This window comes from Danio rerio, chromosome 12 (assembly GCF_052040795.2).
Source record: "Danio rerio strain M-AB ecotype USA chromosome 12, GRCz13ab, whole genome shotgun sequence".
NCBI lineage: Eukaryota > Metazoa > Chordata > Actinopteri > Cypriniformes > Danionidae > Danio > Danio rerio.
In genome coordinates this window covers 24252808-24269196 of record NC_141032.1, presented here as the reverse complement: position 1 = coordinate 24269196, position 16389 = coordinate 24252808, and the positions used below count along the sequence as shown (strand labels likewise).

General features: G+C 34.2%; 1 protein-coding gene across 4 annotated transcripts in view; it reads left to right on the top strand.

Annotated features, from left to right (window-relative positions):
- The window catches only part of thrab (thyroid hormone receptor alpha b), a 250974-nt gene that overhangs the window by 24350 nt on the left and 210235 nt on the right, over positions 1-16389 (top strand). For 2 of the 4 annotated variants that reach the window (XM_087276191.1, XM_087276188.1), the window contains exon 1: positions 13498-13651. The exons of the other annotated variants lie outside the window; for them this stretch is intronic. The gene's annotated coding sequence lies outside the window, so the exon portion shown is untranslated. Of the gene's footprint in view, positions 1-13497; positions 13652-16389 lie in introns of those variants that run through there. 4 annotated transcript variants of the gene reach the window in all.

Below are 16389 nucleotides of genomic sequence, written 5' to 3'. Positions count from 1 at the left end.
ATAAATGCTGCTGATGTAAGTCTCGTCTGTAATGACGGCCCGGAGCTTTAGGTTATTGCCTTCTTGTGGCCATCAGACCATGAACCATTTCAGACGTTGACATCAAAAGACACTGTGTGCCAAAATTGTTGCTGCAACTTGGCCTTGAATGTATTAAAAATTGCATAGCCGAAGGGGTGTGGGATATTGATGAAAGTTTATTTATTCATTTTAAATGATGCAAGCGAAACAATATCTAGCTGAGTGTGTTTATGAAATTAATAATACAGCCTTAGAGAAATAAGTGGATATGTGGATTAATGGATGTGAATGTAACTGGTATCTTGTGAAGAAAAAATTATAATAAATCAACAAGAAAATCCAAATCACATAAACTGTAATATCAGTGTCAGTTAAGATTACATTTTATTACTGCCCTCAGTTACATAACCTGGAAATTATATAAGTTAAAAGATTTTTACACAGTGATCCCTTGCTATAATGCAGTTCACTTTTTGCAGCCCTGCAATTTCGCAGATTTTTTTCTGAGTAATTTGACATGCTTTTTTCTGCAGCGCATTGTGTTCTGCATCCTGACTGGCTGTAGACCGTTGTCAATCAATCTCCTCAGTGCCGTGTCTCCTGTACAGTACAGAATGTGTTCAGATTGCCAAATTAGCATAAATATTCAATCACTAGCAGTGTTACTGTGAAGTGCTGGACTGCACTGTATGTTGGCAAGTTTTCTCCCCACAGTGTTGATGAAACGCTCTGCACCGTCAAAGGCAACTGTGGTAGCACCCAGAAGAGGAAGATGCTAACCACTGCACAAAAATGTAAACTTCTGGACATGCTAAAAGTTGCGCGGCTATAGGGCGTCTTTATGGAATAAATAAATGAAGATCAAATGGTTTTGATCTTTGATTTTATTTTATAATACTGACTAATTTTCTTTTATGAAGATTGAGAGTGTTTAAACAAGAGAGAAAAGTGTGAAAATGTTAATGCCTGTTTGAGAAAAGTGTATAGTGTGTAGTGATGGGTTTTACAGCCTTAAAACATCTATAATAACTATAAAAATTAAAGCTGACTACTTTGTAGATTTTGCCTATTGCTGGTTATATTTAGAATGTAACTCCTGCAAATAACGAGGGACCACTGTAGTAGCTTATTATAAAAGCCTGATTCTGTAATCTATAATCATGATAAATTTGCTTAAATACTTCATTTAACAACTTGATACATTTTAGCACATTTCATAAATTGTGTTATATAGCAGTTTCTTTTGGAAATTTCTGCATTGGTCACATGTTTGCCTCAGATACTCTTCTACCTCTGTAATAAACACTGACATGCTGTGGCTCAATCTATACATAAAATCAAAATGTGCGATGAATCGAAATTGAATCACAATTATGATTTTAAAAGTTGTGATTAGCTAATCGTAAGGGGCTGCTTTATGAAATATATAGATGTTTTAATTTCTCCCACCCAGAGCAAATTCGTGACTGCTGTCTTTGTGTGACAGTCTTATTAGCAAATTGACTCCACACTTTTGTTCTGCTAAATTAGAATTAGGCAACCAACTTATGCTTCTTCAGAAGAATCAACAGATTAATTGATATTAAAGAAAAACAGCACGTTGGTAATTTGGGGATATTTGGTTTTGAAATCACAGACACCGAACAAAAACAGATAATTTGTAAGATTCTGATGGTATGATAATCTTTGATAAAAATATCAAATATTGTGATTACTGCTCTAAAATATGTTCTTTTAAATGTCTGGGTAAAAACGTTTTCCCCCTTTGAACACAATATATTTATATATTATGTTTAGGAACAGTAAACATGTCAGGCTAAATAATTCAAATGATTCAAAGATTTCTTTACAATTTAAAATTGTATTTTGGGATGTATTTTCTGCTGGAGATACTGTTGTTCTAAAAAATCTAAAAACAAATAAAATGTCAAAATAAAGTCTGACATAATAATAATATTAGCAGATATTAGCAGAACATTTTGGCAGTTTTAAACCCTTGACTTTTCCAAACCGTGATATACTTTGAAAACAATCATCATCCTATGCCTAGGAACTACAACAACCAGCACCTAAAAAAAGCACCACAGGCTTACCATATGAGGAGGTTCCTGCTAAAAACTCAACTAAAAGTGTTGCCAGTGACACTCAATCTAGTAGCAAGCAACAGCAAAGTACAATTTCACAGTTGTTTGTGGCTGTTACACTATATGAAAAAACCAATAACTCACAAACAACAAACAACTCACTCCCTCGCTAAAGACATTGTGTCTTTTAATAATACAGTGACCAAATAGGAGATAGAAGATATACACTTCCATCTCAACCATATTTTAGCCATTTTGCCAAACCACAGCTGTATGTTGAATGTGATATTTTGCATAGAATGTATAATAATTATTTAGTTTTAGACAATACTAGCTACAGAAAGACTCATATCAGCCTTGTTAGTTTGCTGAGTGTACTGTATTTTTATAATAATTATTTTTTGTTTATATAATAAGCTACACTATCTTCCTAATTTAAGTTGAACTTGTTTTACAGAAAGGTAAGGTCATTTTATTTGTGCTTCTACAAATGTAATTTCTAAATATAAAAAAAACTAATTTAAATAAATGTTAGAGTAAGTTAATATATTTTCAGTTTATTGTTGTAATTAGCAACAGTAAAAAGCTACGATACAGATTATTAACCTAAATCTTGCCTACAAAATTAAGTCTCAAATCAAATCACAATCACAATATGTCAAAAAAAAAAAAAAATCACAATTAGATATTTTGCCCAAATTGCACAGCCCTATTGTTGACTTTGTTTGTAAAACCATCCCAATAGAGCTTATGATGTTGAAACACAACAATGACACTCAACTACCATTGGCTCATTTGCGTTTGAGGGGTGGAGCTGACTGATTATGATATTTTCATACACAATAAGCACCCCTATACAGTCATCTGGTAATAGCCTGAAAGCACAGGAGGTAAGACTCGTCCATTTATAGTCCCTTACACGTTACTAGAGCAAACATCTGCAGCAGGCAGTTTGGTATGTGTGCCTTAAAGCCAGAGTCTTGCTCATCTGAGTTTAACAAGTGGTAAAAGTAAAGGGGAAAAATAGGTCATGCCTTTGAGAAGCAATACTTTATCTGAAAATGAAAAAGGTGTCAAACGCTCGCTGCTCGGCTCTCTGGCTGCCGTACAGAGTGGAGACGGGAGAGCTGTTTGACTTGGCATGCAGACCGGGCCCCATTTTGGCTTTCACCCCAGCAGATCAATCTCCACATTGGTGAGATTGCTTTTTTTTTTTTTCCTCCCCTCTTCCTCTTATTCTGTGTGAAAGCTTTCTCTATTGCTTTTTTATTTTGTCTTTAGGCTGTTCGATCAATCAAAAATAAACAGAATACAGCTTTTGACAAAAAGGTGAACAGCGTTAAGATAAAAAGGTGTTGCTTGGTAATGCAAGGGCTGGACGATAAATCCGCAGTTTTTTGGCAATATAAATAAAGCTGTAAACAATAAAATATTTATTTAGTTGAAGTTATAAATCTTTTACAGTTTGACAAAGAATGCATTAAAGGTTTAACAAATAGCATATGTTATAGGGCCCTAGAAACATCTGATAAATGTTTTACAATTCTTTTTTTCCTTTCAGTTTTAATGATCTAAAAAACCCCAGAATAATTTAAATAATAATGAAAAATATATATCTTCTTTTAATTAAAAGGCCCTTTCAAAGGTTTTGTTTTGCTTTAGAAATTATGCACTGTATTAAGGTTATAATAGTTTTGGATTTTTCATTAGTTTTAGTTTTTATTTCGTTTTGACTTTTTGTTTTCAAATTATATTAAGATAGCTGTCTTAAGTAAAATATGTGTGCAAGGCTGCTTCTGAGGTTAGATACATATTTAGCTAACAATATGCCAAAACAATCTGAATTTGAATGGTGTTCATTTGAATTATTGACTATTGTAATTTAATAAATATGAAATTTTATTTTGTTAAAAATTGTTTTGAATTTGAATTTCTTATTTTGAATTTGAATTTCTTAATTTGAAGTTAAATTTCATAACTTGAATATTGAACTTCTGAAAATTACGACAACTAAATTTTTCAAGGCTGAAGTTTTTATAGATATATTTTCAAACCAGATTTTTTTGTGTTCTGAATTCATAGACTGCAGATATTGGGTTTATGATTTTTTTTGCAATGCAGAAAACAAGAAAACTTTAAGTAAAAAAAAAAGATTTTTTCCCCTCTTTTTTTACAGTTTCAATGTTCTTTTTTTGGACTGGACTCACGTTGGTAATGAAATAACTATTTTCTTTGGTTATTTAATCAATGTTGCCCTAATCCTAATCTATTATTATTGTTATTATTATTAATTAATTAATTAATTCATTCATTCATTCATTCATTCATTAATTCATTCATTCATTCATTCATTTTCCTTCTGCTTAGTCCCTTTATTATTCAGTGGTCGCCACAGCAGAATGAACCGCCAAATTATCCACCATATGTTTTACACAGCGGATGCCTTAACAGCTACAACTCAGTACTGTTAAACACCCATACACGCTCATTCACACTCATTCAATACGGGCAATTTAGTTTATTCAATTCACCTATATTGCTTGTCTTTGGACTGTGGGAGAAACCGGAGCACCCGGAGGAAACCCACGCGAACATGGGGAGAACATGCAAACACCACACAGAAATGCTAACTGATCCAACCAGTGACTTTCTTGCTATGAGGCGACAGTGCTAACCACTGAGCCACTGTGTCGCCACTATTATTGTTCTTATTCTTTTTATTGACCTTTATTGACTTATTATTGTATTTTGAGGTGATATTTGCTGGGACTTTCCCAAAGATGTGCTGGATAAAAATAAATAAAAACGTGCTGGGTAAGTTAGCGGTTCATTCCGCTGTGGCGACCCCAGATAAATAAAGGGACTAAGTCAAAAACAAAATAAATGAATACATTTGCTTGGACTTGACATTGTTTTTGTCCCATATTTGGCTAATTCTATCAAACAACAAATGGATTTGAGTGTGATTGACTCACATCCTTAGATTTCAACAATGAGAGATAAGTCTGTTACATATTCTCTTCTCAGTTTTTCCCTCCGTGTGACCCATTTTGTGTGTTGTATCCCACTGTAGCAGTGCTATAGTTAGCTGTGGGATTGTCCAGTCCAGCAGACACATTTTCCACAACAGTCATAAAGCTGCTGCCAGTTTATGTGCTCATTTGTCAATAATACATTACAGGATGGCCATCTGTGTCAGCTTCCAAATAGAGCACATATTTATGCACAATTGTGTGCAGCTAGTGAATCTGCATATTATTGACAGTCTGTCAGAAAGAAAGAAAGTTTATTTTATCAGCGGGCAGTTTTCACAAGTATCTCAATTCATGTATTTCAGCTTTTATTTTGCGTGTCACAAATTCTAGCTGTCTGTCAGCAGTCTCATCTTATGCATGTTATGTTTAAATGAGCATGTTAGGAGTTCCATTTTTTTTTAGATGTGTATACACTGAAAAAAGTGATTTCTGCAATATGGGTTAAATTTAAAGCAAGAAATAAAGTGTACAAGTATTCTGCTTAATTTACTTGTTTAAATTTAGCCCAAATAATTTGTTTACAACCACTTATCTTAAATTTAGTAAATCCAAGGAATCATCTTTGAATATTTTGAATATTTTTATTTTTTTTCTTTACTTTATTCACAGTTTTCTAACTTATTGGTAACGAAGGAAGTTTATTTTAGCTTGTTTATTTTTAAATGTTTAGTTTTTTAAATACTTTTAAATTCAAATAGTATGCATTAAAATCAATAAGTGTATGATTTAAACATTTAGACATTTAAAATATTATAGCTATTGAAATCAAAATTTTTAAACCTCCTTTAATTTTTCTTTTTTTTTTTTTTATATTTCCCAAATGATGTTTAACACATCAAGGAAATTTTCACAGTATGTCTGATAATATGGGAGAAAGTATCATTTGTTTTATTTCAGCTACAATAAAAGGAGTTTTTAAATTTTTAAGAACCATTTTAAGGTCAATATTATTAGCCCCTTTAAGCTATATATTTTTTCAAATAGTCTGCAGAACAAACCATTGTTAAACTATAACTTGCCTGATTACCCTAGTTAACCTAATTAACCTAGTTAAGCCTTTAAATGTCACTTTAAGCTTGAAAAATATCTAGTCAAAATGTATGTACTTTCATCATGGCAAAGATAAAATTAAAATTTTAATTAAAATTGGAGTTATTAAAAATGAATTATTAAAACTATTATGTTTTGAAATGTGTTGAAAAAATCTTCTCGCCGTTAAACAGAAATTGTGGGAATAATTATTCAGGAGGGCTAATTATTCAGGAGGGCTAATAATTCTAATTTCAACTGTATTTTATAAGTATTTTATAGATGTTTAATATATATTTTTTTAATTATTAAATATTATTATATATTTTTTAAATATTAAGATGTTTAATTAATTTTTAGACATTTAATAGTCATATTGTCTAAAGACTGTTAAATAGTTTTGTAGTCTGTATCTTTTTGTGCCTTACAAGCATGTCAATATCTTATTATTTTTAATGTTTTTTTTTTTTATATATGTTTAGTTTTTTTTGTTTTCATTCTAATTTTAGTTCCAGTTTGTTAAGCTGCAGTGCAATGTTTGTCATTTTGATTAGTTTTAATATTTTTATTTTAATATCTATTGTTTTAATAGATTTTTGGTTTTGGTTATTAGTGATCCTAGTTAAGTTAAAATTATAAATTGATTCATTATTGTGTATTTTTTGAGTTAATGTTTCAGATAACAAAAACACATACTTTTTTGTTTTATTTTAACCACAATTAAATTGATATGATATTGTAATGCTCTGAAATAAAATTTCACCTCCAAAAGGTTTGTAATTTCACAAAACAATACAACAATAAGTTGCCTGAAGGATAATTAAACCAGTTTCTGTGAACTTAAAGTGAGCATCTTAATATTTGTTCATTCATTCAATCATTCATTCATTCATTTTCTGCTTAGTCCTTTCCTTTTATTAATCTGGTGGCCCCACAGTGAAATGAACCGCCAACTTGTCCAGCATGTTTTACACAGCAAATGCACTTCCAGCTGCAACCCATCACTGAGAAAACACCCAAACACTCACATTCACACATACTGTATACACTATACATTCAATTTAGAAACCCACGCTAACAAGGGGAGAACATGCAAACTCCACACAGAATGCCAATAAACCCAGCCAAGGCTTGAACCAGTGGGCTTCTTGATGTGTAGCGCTACCTATAGCTCCACCATGCCTTCCCATCTTAATATTTCTGCTAAAACAAGTTTAAATATTTTTAAAAAGCTGTTGGTGAAGCAGTGGCGCAGTAGGTAGTGCTGTCGCCTCACAGCAAGAAGGTCGCTGGGTGGGCTAAATTGTCCGTAGTGTATGAGTGTGTGTGTGAATGTGTGTGTGGATGGGCTGGAAGGGCATCCGCTGCGTAAAAACTTGCTGGATAAGTTGGCGGTTCATTCCACTGTGGCGACCCCAGAATAATAAAGGGACTATGCCGACAAGAAAATGAATTAATGAATAAAAAAGCTATTAGAAATTCTAGTAATTCTAGAAGTGAGTGTGTCTTGTCACTGACACACTGTAGATTCCTAATAGCTGTCCAAATTTTCTATTGTTTGTCACAATTCAGTTTTTCATTGCTTTGCCAAATCAAGTGCTATTCCTTCACAGCCCCCTAAATATCTCTTCAGACACTTCAAGAGCCCCCAAAAAAGTTCAGCGGTTTTCCCCTTTTTGTTCTGGTAGAGAAAAAAGTAGAAGCTGTGGCTTTTCTCTGACCCTCTGCTAACAATGAAGGCAGAAATCTCTTCTCAATGAACTAGTAAAGCAGTTTTTTTCCCCCAAAAGAGACAGTGTGTTCTGCTTTCACTGGCCATTCCACACAATTCAGACCACACAGTCTCACCTGGAGTCTGGGGAATAGGCTGTATGTGAGCCTCTCCTGTTGCCTGTTAGCATAATGCAGCATTGGCTTTAAGCCGGTTCTCTGGAGGCTGCTGTGTGAATCAGGGCTCATGGTACAGGAATGGTTTTATTTCAATAGTTGAGCCTTTTTTTTGAGCCAATATCAGATGCATTTTATTTATCCCTCACTGGACACAGTGAAGAAGGCTTAGTTAGGATTATTATAGGGATCGGATGGATGTCCATACAGAAGTGGGCTGTCTAGTGTGGGATAGTGAGACTTTGTTTTAATGTGAATTGCTTTCACTGATTCCTGTACTGTGCTGCACTGTGCTGAAGTAGGATACAGAACTGCAGCAATTTTTGTTTCTTGTTTAAGTTTTTTTTTAGTAAAACCATTACAAGTAAGTAATAGGGTAAACTTTAAAACCTTAAAATTAAAATTAAAAGCATTGTCTTGGCAACCAGCATGAATACACTCAAATTTCATTGTGTTTTTGCTGCTTTAACGACTCAAACGACTTATTAAAAATTAGCTAAAAATCTATTTAACTTCATTGTTTTTACATATTTAAGTGGACTGAACACAAACCAATTAGGTAATCTTGATCAATTTGTGTTTGGGCAATATAAGTGAATTGTGTGAAAGCCTGCATTTTTTAAAGTGTAGGTTTTGAACTCATTCATTCATTTTCTTTTCAACTTGGTCCCTTTATTAATCTGGGGTCGCCACAGCGAGATGAATCACCAACTTATTCAGCACATGTTTTCACAGCGGATGCCCTTCCAACCGCAACCCATCTCTGGGAAACATTTATACACTCACACTTGTACATTCTGGACAATTTAGCACACCCAATTCACCTGTACCACATGTATTTGGACTTGTGACCTGAGGTTCGAACCCGTCACCTGCTTGCTGTGAGGCGATTGTGCTACCCACTGCGCCACTGTGACAACCAAGGTTTTAAACTGAAGGAATAAATTTCATAAATCTAACAATACAATAAACGACTGTCTGATGAATAGCCACATGCTCAAATCGTTACACTTTGTGTCAGCCTTTTAATTGAATAAATTTATATTTTTTGGAGCTTTGGAGGTGTTGCCGCCTTTTTGAATATATAATTTGCACTTTTTAAGTTTTGGCTGAGCACCCAGTTCAAAAGTAATGGACATGCTTTTGTACATTTTTTCATAAAACTAACAATAACAATAAATGTAAAAAAAACAACAACAATGTAAATGACAAAACAAATCAGTTACAAAAAATAAACTAAAAATAAAATGAAAATATGAAAAAGTTAATTCTAGTTAATGTTAATGCTACAGCAGCAGAATACCACACCTGGTGCCGCTCCTGTCAGCTAAGAACAAGAATCTGAGGCTACAATTTGCACAGGCTCACCAAAATTGGACAATAGAAGTTTGGAAAAACGTTGCCTGGTCTGATGAGTCTCAATTTCTGCTGCGACATTCTGATGGTAGGGTGAAGCGCAAATCATCTCAGACTAGTTTCTTGAACATGACAATAAGTTCCCTTTACTCAATTGGCCTCCACAGTTACCAGGTCTCAATCCAGTAGAGCACCTTTGGGATGTGGTGGAATAGGAGATTCGCATCATGGATGTGCAGCCGACAAATCTGCAGCAACTGCTTTTGTGATGCTGTCATGTCAATATGGACCAAAATCTCTGAGGAATATTTCCAGTACCTTGTTGAACCTATGCCACGAAGGATTAAGCCAGTACTGAAGGCAAAAGGAGGTCAAACCCGGTACTAGTAAGGTGTACCTAATAAAGTGGCCGCTAAGTGTATGTTTTATGTAAGCAACATGGACGTTATAACTGAAATACAAATGAAGTAAAGTCACAGAAATCTAAGTCGAATCAAATTAAGTTAGGAAATCAGAATCAGATTGGAGGATTTAGAAAATCTGTATCAGTACCGATCTCAAATTTTTAGGATCTCCCTTAAGCGACTGGTAGAAGACAATAATGCAAGGCTGATCTATTGCCTTTGTTTAGCTTTCTGGCTTTGATTATATAACTAAGTGTATCTTTTAGCATCTCCTTCTTTCCTTCAGAGTCAACTAAATCCCTTTGCCAAATCACTTTTTGGATTCCACTCTTGCTGCTGTCTTCAATAAAGTCCTCATCCATATAGCTTATGCGGTTTCAACACATGAGGAACTTTATTATTTATATGCTAAGGTTATTGGATAGGGTGTAGGAGAACTCGTGCCAGACGTCAACTGACTAATGTGTTAGAGCCTTTTGCTTTTTTTTTAATGGAAAACTTCACTGAATCTCTTTGCGGTGAAGAAAAAACAAAACACCTAGATGGGGTTCCAATAAAAGGTGTCTTGTGTCAGTTCGGGGGGATCCAGGATGCATTCAAGTGACCTACATAGTCTAACTTGATACACAGCCGTCCCTTCTCAACTGACAGTAATTGAGATCTCCCACCTTCACCTTGCCACATACTGTAGGTAACTAAGAACTTAATGTAAAGATGCGCATCGTTCCCATTTGCTCCCGTTCGTCCTGTGAGAGAGAATCTGCTATAGAAGCATTCAGATGCAAATAGCCGTCGTTAACAAGCTGCCGATCTTTACCGTCATTCTCTATACGGCTTTATCGATTTATTGTCCGTTGACACCACGTCACAGTATGTGCTCTCAGAGATATACAGTAACACTTGATATTCAGCGACAAGATCAAAAAGTGAAAGTTCACAAGATATCGTTTCGGCTCGGGTCTTCAGTTTCAGCGTCGCTCTTTGTCGTACGGGTGGTCTAGCTTAATGTTATTCGTCTCTCATCTGTGCATGTGGCGTCTGTCATCCAGCCTCTGTCTTAATCGGTCACCAGGGATGACCTTTTTGCCTTGCCAGACGAGAACATCAGCAGGTTTAAATGCCATCAGATTTGGGCTCCTGAAATTGTAACCTTTCTTAATGGGAACTGATGAAATCCGCCGGTAATATACAAGGAACAATATGTCTATTCACATAAATTTAGCAAGGGAAATTACTCACAGGCTTACTTGGAGACATGTCATTTAAGCCATTTTTAAAATATTCATTAATTTCATTAATTTTCTTTTCAGCTTTGTCCCTTTATTAATCAGGGGTTGCCACAGTGGAATGAACCGCCAACATATCAAGCATATGTTTTATGCAGCGGATGCCCTTCAAACCACAACCTAGCATGGAGTAACACCATACACTCTTGCATTTTCATCCACACATACACTACGACCAATTTAGCTTACCCAATTCACCTATAGCACATGTGTTTACACTATGGGGGATCCGTATGGAGACAGATAAGACTCAAAAGTAATTCACACAAAAAACACGATTTACACATGCGTAGCCAAATTCACGTGCATAAAACCAAATTCACATGCATAAAATATTTATTTATATTCACAAAAAAATTACACGTGCTCAAAATGAAAATAAATTTTCATAAAATACGTTTCACATATGCAAAACACCATTTGAAAATGTATTGGAGTGTACAAAAACTTTTGAATGTTTAAAACTCGCGAGTTCATCCTGAATGAGAATGTGCAAATCCTCTTTCACGTACGACTCCCCCTGGATACGTGTGTGTGTATTTTTGAGACTTTCCTGCCAGAGGCAGGGTAACTCGTACCTTTCAGCCAATCAGAGGAGAGCTGTAGTCAAGGACACTCACTCTGCGCTCTATTTGCGCAGACTGTTTCTCTCCAGCATGGCGATCTGAGAAAGCAGCAGTCGCAGTCACACTTTTTTTCATTTATTTATTTATTTGACCATACCCTCACTCTTTTTATCCATTATTTTGCCACAGCTCCGCTCTTCTTATTTATTGTCTTGCAGCCCCATGAGTAAACTTTTGCCTGCAGGGTAATGATGAGGATTAAGTATTATTCCGGCCATACAAGCCTTAACAGTGCCGTTGTGGTCCAGCGGTCAGCACGTTGAGTTGCCACGCTGTCGACCCGTGTTTGATCCTCTCCTGAGTTAGTGTTTTTTTTATTTTTTTATTTTTTATTGTTAAGACATACAAAACTGTAAGGTTGTTGAACATTTGAAGTTCTAAAGCAGCTGTTTTCTTGAAAAAGACGTGATAGTGTCATTAGAAACTGAATTGGAAATGACTTTATTTTAATATAGTCAGTCGTGAACTGAGGTGGGCCGGTCTAAGGCTTGAAACCCCACATTCCTCTAGGCATCTATAGGCATTGCACTTTTCTCACAGAAATGCCAATGGAAAAATGACCCAGTCTGGGCTCGAACCAGTAGTAATGCTAATTTATTTCAAATATTTAACTGTTTCATCCACATACCATTTTCTTTTAAAATATAGTCATTAACAACTGACTTCTTGCATATATAAATCTGATATATGGCAATATATGCAACTTACATATGACAAACAATTTCATATTTGGATTTTACAAATGTAAAACATGTCAAAAGTGCAACAAATACTTTGAAATATTGTAAAAAGGTCTGCTTATATATTATTATATTATAAATAATTTCTTATATGTTTTTCAACCATTGGAATTGAAAATATGTATGTTTAAATATATTAGCCATATTTTAATAGATGTGTTCATATGTGTTCACATAAACAATATTTGGACATATGCTTCATATATGTAAAACCCAAATATAAACTTGCATGTCTTAACTTTCCATTTTCCAAAAAAATGGTTCAGAGATACTTTACAAATGGCTCTTGAAAAGTAAACCGAGTCTCAGAATCCAGTCATAAAATCGTCATTTGGCATATAGTCTTGAAATACTCGTTTTCAAGGCTACTGCTTTAAACTATGACAGCAATATATATAGCCTAAGTACACAGATGATGTATTGTAGATTTTATGTAGCAGATCTGAGCTCATTTGTACTTTACTGGCCCAGTGCGCAAGCCATTAGCTGTGAAAGTAATTCAAACATAAGTCACACCTCTGGTCATTCTGATCTGAAAGGTTTACAGTAGTGTCAAAACGGTAATAAAATCACTTAAGCATAATACATTTAACTCTCGATCCATTTTTTTTAAAGTCCTCTGCAACAAAAAAGTTGGGGTTAATGCATGAAATAATAGGAGTATTGATTATAAACTGCATACATTTCTTTCTTTATCAGCTGATATTCAATATATTTCAGCCATTGATAAATATTTCATTATGCACACTCATTTCCTGTCTCCCTCTCAAACCAAGAAGCTTTCCGTTTAGTAAATCAGGCCCTAATATTGTGCAGACATGATCTGAACATAACTTTGTTCTGTATTTACTTGGTTTCTTTGACTAGGCATGGTTTTAGGTGTAACCTCACTTAGCCACAGGATTATGTTTCTAAGCCCTTTAGAGGAATAATCTGGTCACATGAAGCCTGTGATTGGTCAACTTTGACCCAATGACTTGCCTCACTGTCTTGTGAACATAGCTAGTGAGTGCTAATCTGTTGGACTGTCTCTTTTCCTTGAGAACAAACTGGATGTGCATGTACTTCTGAAATCAGACAACAATAGCTATGGCTTTTCAGTTTTCGTCGTCGTCTTCTTTTTGAAGTAAAGATGTACGCCTGAGATATTAAATCTTTGGAATACAGACTCTTTCAGACAAAGGTAAGAACCATTGGAGAGAGCACGTCTTATAGTCAGTGGCCTGTGATCTCATGATCCCATCAAATGGGGCTTAGATAGAGAATGATAGCATAGCTGAGATTATCTTTTCATATGTGATGAGATAAAAAAAGCTTCCGCTTTGAGTCGCATGTTTGTTGTTGAGCTTAAAGGGATAGTTCGCCCAAAAATGAAAATTTAGTCATCATTTACCCATCCTCACAAGTGATTCCGAATCTTTATGAGTTTCTTTCTTCTTTTGTTTCTGTTGAACATAAAAGAAGATATTTTGAAGGAAACTGGATAACTGAAACCATTGACTTCCAAAATAGGAAAAACAAATACTATGGAAGTCAATAGTTACAGGTTTTCAACATATCAAAGTATCTTCTTTTCTGTTTTGAAAAAAAAGTTGAGGGTGAATTGTTCTTTTAAATGTTGGATTGGCTTCTACCGGCATTTTGAGAGTAAAAAAAAAAAAAAAAAAAAAAAAAAAAACATATCAGGGTTCATATGGTTATTGAAAACTTGGAAAAGTCATGGAATTTTGAAATGGCATTTTCCAGTCTACATTAGAGCATTTTGTCATATGGAGCTGTGAAAAGGGGTGTGGTTAAACAATATGATTAGACATTATAAAAGTGAGCAATTGCTCCATATTTTAAATTTCTTATTTTAAAATCTCTTCTATTGGTCCAAAACAATCACCTGATGTGATTTCGCTGGTAGTAATTGACCAATCTTGAACTTTCGAATGCAGTGAAATGCGACATGTCACACGTGCTTGCGTTTCTGGTCTGCCGCGTTCACATGCCTATGAATAGAAGTCTATGGAGCGAAAAGTGCAGTGTGATCGCGGCTTTATAATGAAGTAGTTTTACCTACTATTAATAGGTTAAAAAACTAATAATATTATCTAAAATTAGTTTGACAAATATCTGTATATTGGATGGAGGTTTGTTGTTTTTACTTCTTGGTCAAAAAAATGCTCTCACATTATTAGTGCTGTGTAAGCATCATCTGTTTTACATCAATATAAAAATAAATCGAAACTATAGCATTTTTTATGATATGCTGTAATAAATTTAAACATTTCTTATGATTTACCATGTATAGACATTACATGAAACATTAGGTCAGGAAATAACTTTTTGTAGTAAAAATGAGTGTATATACCCTGACATATGCACACAAAACAATGAATACCTGTACCTCCTGATGATATATTCAGGTCTCGTAAAGCAAATTAATTAAGCTGTGCATGAAGTCGAACATGACATTGTTACCTTTCATCCATGACCTCAGCAAATTAATTTCAAAGTTGTTTCAAAGTGTGGAAAAAATGGATCAGGTAAAATAAGAGCAACAACGAGGTGACCAATAAATATAAACATCTATGAGGTCTCGTGTGAAGCAGATATCAACAACTCTATTTTATTTAATTTTATTTTTAAATAGCTTATTACCTTTTAAGAGAAAAAGTACATGCACTAAAGATAAATGAATTAATTAAATCTTAATCCAGGTGAGGAAGGTGAGGAATCCCTGACCAAAACAGAGCTACTTAAATTCATCTAATGGGATGGCTCTTTATCGGTTTAATTATTTCCCAATTGTAGCTGGCACAGTTTGATGGTTTTTAGCTTGTGATATAAGTAGCATGTGCACAAATGTCCTTCATGTAACCACAAGTCAGTGTATCGGAATGTTTTTAAATGTCCTTTTCCCACAGCTGATAAATCTAGGTGGGGGCTTGATAATGTGCCAAGTCATATTTGAGTTAGTACTGCAATAGGTGAGGAGTCACTTTCCCTGAACAGCATTTGGTCTCTGTCCAACATCAGACTGAAGCTTTGCAGCTCTGTGCAGAAACATCACAGTTTGAGCTCACAGAAGCTCCCTCTGGCCTTTACTTCAGTTGAGGCTTGCTAAAGATAGTGTGTGGAGCTTTTAAACACTGTTATGAGCTGGTATGAGGATTTGTACACATCTTCAATAAAAGAAAGGAGATTTCTAAAAGTAAACATCAAATGAATGTTATTTCGTGTAATAGATTTTTCTCTGATATAAAGATATGTGAGTATGAGATCACAAATGCCATGCTAATGCTTTAGTAGAAGAAACAGTATTAGCATTGGTATTTTGAGGATTTTTTTATGAATTAGTTGAGACATTCTAGTGAATGTGTTAATGTTTGGTAAAAAAATTGGAGTCACTTGCGAGTGTAAATTTTTTCTCTATACTTTTTAGGGTTGGGCAATTAATCGAAAAGTAACCAAAACTATAATCGATCAACTACAACCTATAACATATAAACATATAATCGATCAACTTTTTTCAGGTCAATTTTTTTTATTACTTTCCCTACCGCATGCTAACTCACTCTGTTAAGCCTTTTAGGCAGCACATTTTCCATTACATTAAAATTATTGTTTACCTTAAGATATTTGTTTTCATAAGATTTACAGGATATACATAGGATTTACAGGATATACAAGAGTTCTTCTACTTAGAAAAGATATTGCTGATTTTCTACTGTCAATATGAAAAACATTGAATATATAGTGCAAGTAAGTAATTTAATTATTTAGGATGGTTTTAGGCAGTGTGTTTCATTTCAGTTGTTAAGCGTTGATGTTTAATAAATAGTCATAGATAGACAGTTTCCTTAAATTCTTTTAAAATTGCAATCAAAATAAAATTTAAATAAAAATCCTTCACTTGTAACAAGTGAGCATATT